This window comes from Phodopus roborovskii, unplaced genomic scaffold, assembly GCF_943737965.1.
Source record: "Phodopus roborovskii unplaced genomic scaffold, PHOROB, whole genome shotgun sequence".
Taxonomy (NCBI): Eukaryota; Metazoa; Chordata; class Mammalia; order Rodentia; family Cricetidae; genus Phodopus; species Phodopus roborovskii.
Genome location: NW_026126588.1, coordinates 2,698,037 through 2,704,902, shown reverse-complemented (window position 1 = coordinate 2,704,902; position 6,866 = coordinate 2,698,037). Strand labels below are relative to the sequence as shown.

At 47.3% G+C, this 6,866-nt stretch overlaps 1 non-coding gene across 1 annotated transcript; it reads right to left on the bottom strand.

Moving 5' to 3' along the window:
* Positions 1–6,159: 6,159 nt before the first annotated feature.
* Positions 6,160–6,266, bottom strand: LOC127236812 (U6 spliceosomal RNA). The gene has a single exon (XR_007835795.1). It is a non-coding gene; the product is annotated as a U6 spliceosomal RNA (small nuclear RNA).
* Positions 6,267–6,866: the final 600 nt, after the last annotated feature.

The following is a 6,866-nucleotide window of genomic DNA, read 5'->3' as shown; positions in this document are numbered from 1 at the left end:
CCACAGGAGCTATGGAAAGGCTGAGCTAAGTCTGGAAGAGGGTCATTTGACTGGCTTCGGTCGGCTCCTTGGGAGACCCGCCCTGCAAACTCCAGATCTCTCAACCAATCCTTCCCAACCGCAACTGCAAGAGCCCTTTCCCCTCCCCCTGGCCCGAGGGAGTCGGGCCTGTCCCGAACTCCGGTTGCTTTACTCTCGGCGAAGTAATTCTTTTTCAATTCAGGAGGGATTGCTGCTTCTCCAGCATGCAAACCACACCTATTTCTGGCTCTCCACCCCCCACACCGTCCCACCTCCTCCCCCGGGCGGCCGCAGGGTTACAGGCCCCCTCCCGCCCGCCCCCATCGGGGTTCTGTTTTTCTTCTTTTCGCTTCCAACCATCCCTGCATCCTCCACCTGGGAGCTGGCCCCTCCCTCCACCCCTACTCCTCCCGCAATGCTCCCCGAGGCGCGCCTCCCAGCTCCACGACTCAAAACCCCACAACAAACTTTCCGCCGGAGCCGAACCTTCAGGCCGCCATCTTGCCGCGGGGCAGGCCGGGTAGGGCCACGGCCGCGGGAATCCCCACGCACCAGGCGCCGCGCGTCATCGGGGGCGGGGCCGGGGCGGGGCCGGGGCGGGGCCTCGGGCTGAAGACCTGGGACCCCTCACTTAGGAAACTTCATGCCAGCAGGCTTTAGAGACCCCGCGAGGGAAGACAGAAGGGGATGTCTCGCGCGCGTAGGACACAACAGCGGGGAAGGGGGGAAGATTGCTACTGTAGGAAAAATAGGGAACGCCGTTCAGAAATACAGTAGGAGATGCTCCTCATCCAATGAAAAATCCCAGTACACACCACCACCTTCCCCACCTCAAGGGCTGGCCTGGAACTACCTTTGTAGAACACACTGACCTTGAACTCACAGACATCCGCTTGTCTCTGCCTCCAGAGCGTCACACATGGCAAACAAAAAATGCCAGCTCTCATCCTGACAGAGGACAACGGATGACCCGGCTCCTATCTCCTTCATCAAGCCTCTTTTCCACCTCTTCCAAAGTTCTCAGGTTCCTAAATTGTCCTTTGTTAGCAGAAAATGGAGCCTTTTGATGCGAAAAGCAGTTCCTTCCCTCAGGAGGTCAACTTTTACAGTTTGTGGAGGGGGGCATGTCTCCACCTTGTAGGCTGACCCCAAATTCATTATGTAGCACAGACAAGCCTCTTGCCTCACCTGGGATTGTAGGTGTGAGCCTCCAGGCCGAGTTTTCAGTTTTCAGGGTTTCAGCCCTCATTTTAAATCGTCACCCCTTCCAGAAGGCCACTGATGCTCCTTTTGCTGGGCAGCTCTAACAAGTCACACAGACCTTCATTATGAACATCCTGTACCATAACTATTTATTATTATTTTACGTGCATGTGGCCACAGTGCATGCAGGAGCCCGCAGAGGTCAGAAAAGGGTATGGGAACCCTGGGACTGGAGTGACAGGCAGTTCTGAGCCACCGTGTGGGTACTCCAGGAGTGCTAGGTTCCCCTGCAAGGCAACAAATGCCTTCTCTCCAGCTCCAGAATTATTGCTCACTTACTGTGTCCCTTTGACACTTTGTTTCTTCCAGTGCATCTTTATTCCATAGCAGGTGCATGGGACACAATACTTAGCGACCAGAGGACAGGTTTCCCTGTGATGTGCTGAGCACACTTGTGCCTCTGTAGTCTCCAGCAAATGTGTCCTTGCTCAAATGACAAGTCTCCCCTGGTCACCTCAGTCACTCCCCTCTACTGTGCTCCCTTCAACATTTGCTTTCATGGGGACTGTCGTTACATAACTTCATATTAAATATTTCTTTGCTTATTGACCAACTGTCCTACTACAATGAAAACCCCCAGAGTTGGTTTTATGTTTTTTTTTTTTTCTCATTCAGCACTGTGTTCTCAGTGTCCAAACAATTGCTTATCAAAGTAGGCTCTCAATAAATATTTGTCATTCGATAAGTGATCTGGAAGTGAGTGACTGAAAGATTCTAGACCATAGTCCCGGGGGAAAAGAATTGAAAATACAGCAAAATAAGAAAAGTTACACATGACCAAGAGACCACTGGGTCCTGGCAGAAATGGTAGCAAAGACAAGCCCCAGAGTCAACGGCTGGAAACGAGATGAAAGCCAGCTAGAGTTCCGCATCTGAGTCTTCTAAGAGGATTCCAGGACAAGGAGAAGGCAGATAAAGGAAATAGGGAGGCTCGCGGCCAATGCGTTTACTCAGATCTAAAGATGACATTCACCCCAAGCTCAGGCCCCTGTTGACCAGATGGTTCCGGAGAAGCCCAAGCATCTGTCCCTCCATAAATTATCTAGTGCTCCTGTCTTCCAGTCTTCTCTGGTGACAGCCGGAACAATTATCCTGGAATTCCATCTGCTCCCCCTGTGCGGATCCCCTCTACAGTTCATCAACATTTCATGGCACAGAGATATCCTGTTCCCCCCTCACCCTCCCAAGATGGAAGTTGGGTCTGTCCCTCCCCCGTCATTGCAACATCGCAAACAAACCCTCTGCAGAGGACCCCAGGTCTCTAGAGAAAGATCCCACCTCTTTTCTTTGCATGCTATGTATTTATTATTTATTGAGGTAGGGTCTCACTACCTCATAGCTTGGAACTCGCCATGCAGACCAGCCTGGCCTCAAACTCCCAACTAGAGTCCCTCCTTTTATTTCCCATCCCTCCATGCTCTTCCAACAAACATATTTTCTAAAACAAATAAGATTACGTCGAATAAATTAATCACAGGGTTTTTAAAATGAAACTCAAAATGAAGACAAATTAACTTGAGAAAAGTTTTAAAATAAAACTGTTAGATGCAGTGATAGCAAAAACACACTTTCTAAATGGAATGAAAACTTTTTTATTCTGGTACAGGGTAGTGGCACACGCCTTTAATCCCAACACTGAGGAGGCAGAGGATCTCTGAGTTCAAGGCCAGCCTGGTCTACAGAGCAAGTTCCAGGACAGCCAGCTTTCAAAGTGGGGAGGCTGAAGTGCCCTTCTTTGTGACACACAGAGCCTGAGTTAATCCAGTTCCCTGTCTACGTAGCAGTTTTATGAAGATTATTTCGGAACCTATGACCACACCACTGCAGCGGGAAATAGAGACAGGAGGACAAGGAGTTCAAGGTCATCTTGGGCTGCATAGGGAATTTAAGACAAGCTTGAACTACACAAGCTCCGTTATAAAAAAACAACAACACAAAGAGAATTTCAAAACTGCAAAAGGTAGTGAGGGCTTATTTCCCTATCCCTAACACTTCTCTTAATGCAATCCATAGCCACCATTCTGGTAGATAGAGTTTCGCTACATGTACTGTCTTTTTCCCATCTTAGGATATTGAGTTTGATGGAAGTCTAAGAAATCTAATAATTTGGGCTGGGTATGGTGGTGAATGCTATAGTTCAGAGGCTGAGCTAGATCACTTCCAGTTGAAGGCCAGCCTGGGCTATAGAATGAGACTCTATCTCAAAACAAAGCAAATAAAAGAAAGGATTTTCAAGCATTCCTTGAAAACCCCATCCCCATGCTTGGGTGCAGCTTCCCTTAGTGACTGTTTTAGAGACACCCACACCCATGTTCTCAGGTGTGTTTTATGTCTTTCTGAGCATGCTCTTTCCCTTAACTCTCATGTTCAAGAACGTACTAAAAGAGATTTGTTAAGGGGCTGAATTAATTCAATTCCCAGCACCCATGGCAGGTAGTCAGACCCCCTGTGACTGCAGCCCCAGGGGGATTTGACACCGCTGACCCCCATGGGTGCCTACATGCACATGCTTATACAGAGACACACAAAATAATAATAATTATAAGCAAAAAAAAATCTTGAAACTTGGTGAGTGTGTGTACACTTTCACAGGGAGAGCAGCATCCTTAGGGAGGAGACTAGAACACAACTTTTGGAAATCTGTTCTCCCCTCAAACTCAAGTTATCAGGCTTAATGGCAAGACCCTTTAATAACTGAGCCATCTTACAGGCCATTTTTCTTCTTCATCACCTTCTTTTTTTAAAATCGTACTTTAAACTGGTCAGTGATGGTGCATACCTTTAATCCCAGTATTCAGGAGGCAAAGGATCTCTGAGTTCCAGGCTACCCTACTCCACAGATCAAGTTCCAGGATAGCCAGGGCCACACAGAAAAAGTCTGCCTCAATAAATAAATAAACAAACAAACAAACAAACAAACGAAAAAAAAAACAAGTTTTGCCTGATTTGGTGGCACATGCTTTTAATGGAAGCACTCAGGAGGGAGAGGCATGAGAATCTCTGTTCAATTTAGGCTAGCTCAGTCTACATAGCAAGTCCAGGCTAGCCAGAGTACACAGTAAGACCCTGTCATGAAAAAAGATTTTATTTTAATTTTTATGTGTGTATGTGTGTATCTATCTGTGTGTGTGTCTGTGTGTGTATGTGCCACGTTTGTGTAGGTGTCCAAGGAGGTCAGAAGAGTCTGCTGAATCCTGTAGGGCTGGAGTTACAGATGGCTATGAGTCACCTGATGTGGGTGCTGGAAATTGAATTCAGCTGTTCTGGAAGGGCATGAAATGCTCTGAATTGCCATATCACCTCTCCAGATCCCTTTCTCGTAGTTCTAAAATCATTCATCACAAAAGAGCAGGTTAATAAAATCAGGAATTTAAATACTTTCATATCTGTGTTCAATCGTTGCAACATTCTCTTACAATAACCAAAAGATGGGAACAACCCTAATGTTCATCTTCTCACACTCCACCCACGTGGCACACGCACGCACGCACACCACACATGCGCACAAGTGAGCATGCATGCAACACTCACTAGCCATGAGTGGGCATCAATAGCTTAGCTTGGACTTAGGCTCTTGAACAGCTGGCTCTGACATTGGCTGTGAGGCAGGATGGAGGTGGGTGGAAAACAGGAAGCAGCCAGCGGAAGGGAACATTTGTTACAGCACCCAAGAGCTCCTCTGCTGGATGAACTACCTGTGGAAGATGCACTCCTGAGACACATTTCTCGGCAACAGCTCTGCCCCTACTCAAAGACAGGGGTTCTCAACCTATGGGCTGCAAGTTTTGGGGGGTGTCAGATGAGTCTTTCACAGGGGTTGAATATCAAATATCAGATGTTTACATTACAATTCATAACCGTATCAAAATGACAGTTATGAAGTGGCAATGGAAATAACTTATGGGCGGGGTCACCACAGCGTGAGGAACTGTATTAAAGGGTGGGAGGATTAGAAAGGCTGAGAACCACTGCTCTAGGACCTACCTCCACTGGACCGGCTAGAACTGGCTTAGGGAAAAACAACACAGTATAAGAAGATAATTGCCCCAAGTTGATAAGAACAAGGACCAGAGCCACATGCCCTCAGGACTCCATGAGGTCCCAAGCCCGCAGGTACATCAAGAATGTGTGGGTGCGTTTGTGTGTAAATAAGGGCTAGACTAGAGGTATGGTTCACTCGGTAGCCTGCTTGCACAGCAGGCAGAAAGCACTAGGTTCAATCCTCAGACCGTGTAAGCAAACCAGGCACCGTGTCAAGTGCTTGTAATCCCAGTACTCGGGAGGTAGAGGCAAGAAGACCAGAGGCTCAGTTTATCCTCAACTACATAGCCAGTTTGAGGACAACCTGGGTTGTATAAGACTCAGCTTCAGAAAACAAAACAAGTAAGTAATACCCACTGGGCATCTGGCACTGAGCTGGGTTCCCTCTCTGCTCCCATCCACAGTATTTGCTATCATTTCATGCTCTGACAGCAAAATCGGAGAAATATTCATGAGTAGGTCAATGAATGTGTGAAAGAATACATGAGCGGTGCCTTCCCTATTGTCTTGTATCTGTAGCTTATTCAGTAACTAATGGACAAGACATTTTCTGTGGAGCATAAGAAAAGAGGCAGGAAACTCGAGAATCTTCCTCTTGGGTGGGAGTGAGACCTGGAGGCCCTGAAAGGCAGATACTCAGAAAACTTATGCTTAGGGAAATGGGGAACTCCTGAAGGCTGGGAGTTCTAGAAAAGTATAGCTGTTGTCCAGGTCTGGGATCAAAGCCAGAAATGAGCCAGGTTTGACTAGTAGTAATAAGACCTTAGCATCCCAAAGTCATCTGGTTGTCAGCAAAATCTGTTCCCAGGTCCTCCAAAAAACAGCCACCAAATCACAAATTAGAAAGAAACCACAAATTAGAATGTCGTCCTTGAGCAGGGACCTAGCAACTCTTCTCTGTATCATTCAAATTTTAGTATATGTGCTCTGGAAGTGAGCACATTAAGTCATATACGGACAGCAGAAATTCAAGCCAAGAGTTGATGGCCATCAGCCAGGGTTCTCTACCACCAGCTGAACCTGTCACTTTCCCCAAACATAGGTCAACTGCCTGGGTTCATATGCCAGCTGTGGCCTCCACCTAGCTACATGACCATGGACAAATGACTGAAGCTCCTATGTCCATTTCCACACCTGTAAAGGCAGACTAAGCATATCTCCCCCAACAGAGTTGTGAGGCAAATGACTTCTTGCATTGTCTTAGCTTTATCTTGTTGCTGTGATGAATGACCAAGGAAAAGACAACTTAAAGGAGAAAGGGATTGCTTTGGTTCACAGTTACAGGTTAGAGTTCATCATGGGAGGAAAATCACAGCAGCAGGCGCTTGGAGGAGTCGGTCACATTGTATCCACACTCAGGAAGCAGAGAGCTTGCGGTCCTCTATTGTTCTCCTCTTGTATAAGTCCAGCCCCAAAATCTGAGGAATAGTGCCACCATCTTTTTTTCCAAGACAGGGTTTCTCTGTGTAGCCCTAGATGTTCTGGAACTCATCTTATAGACCAGGCTGGCCTCAAACTCAGAGATCCACCTGCCTCTGCCT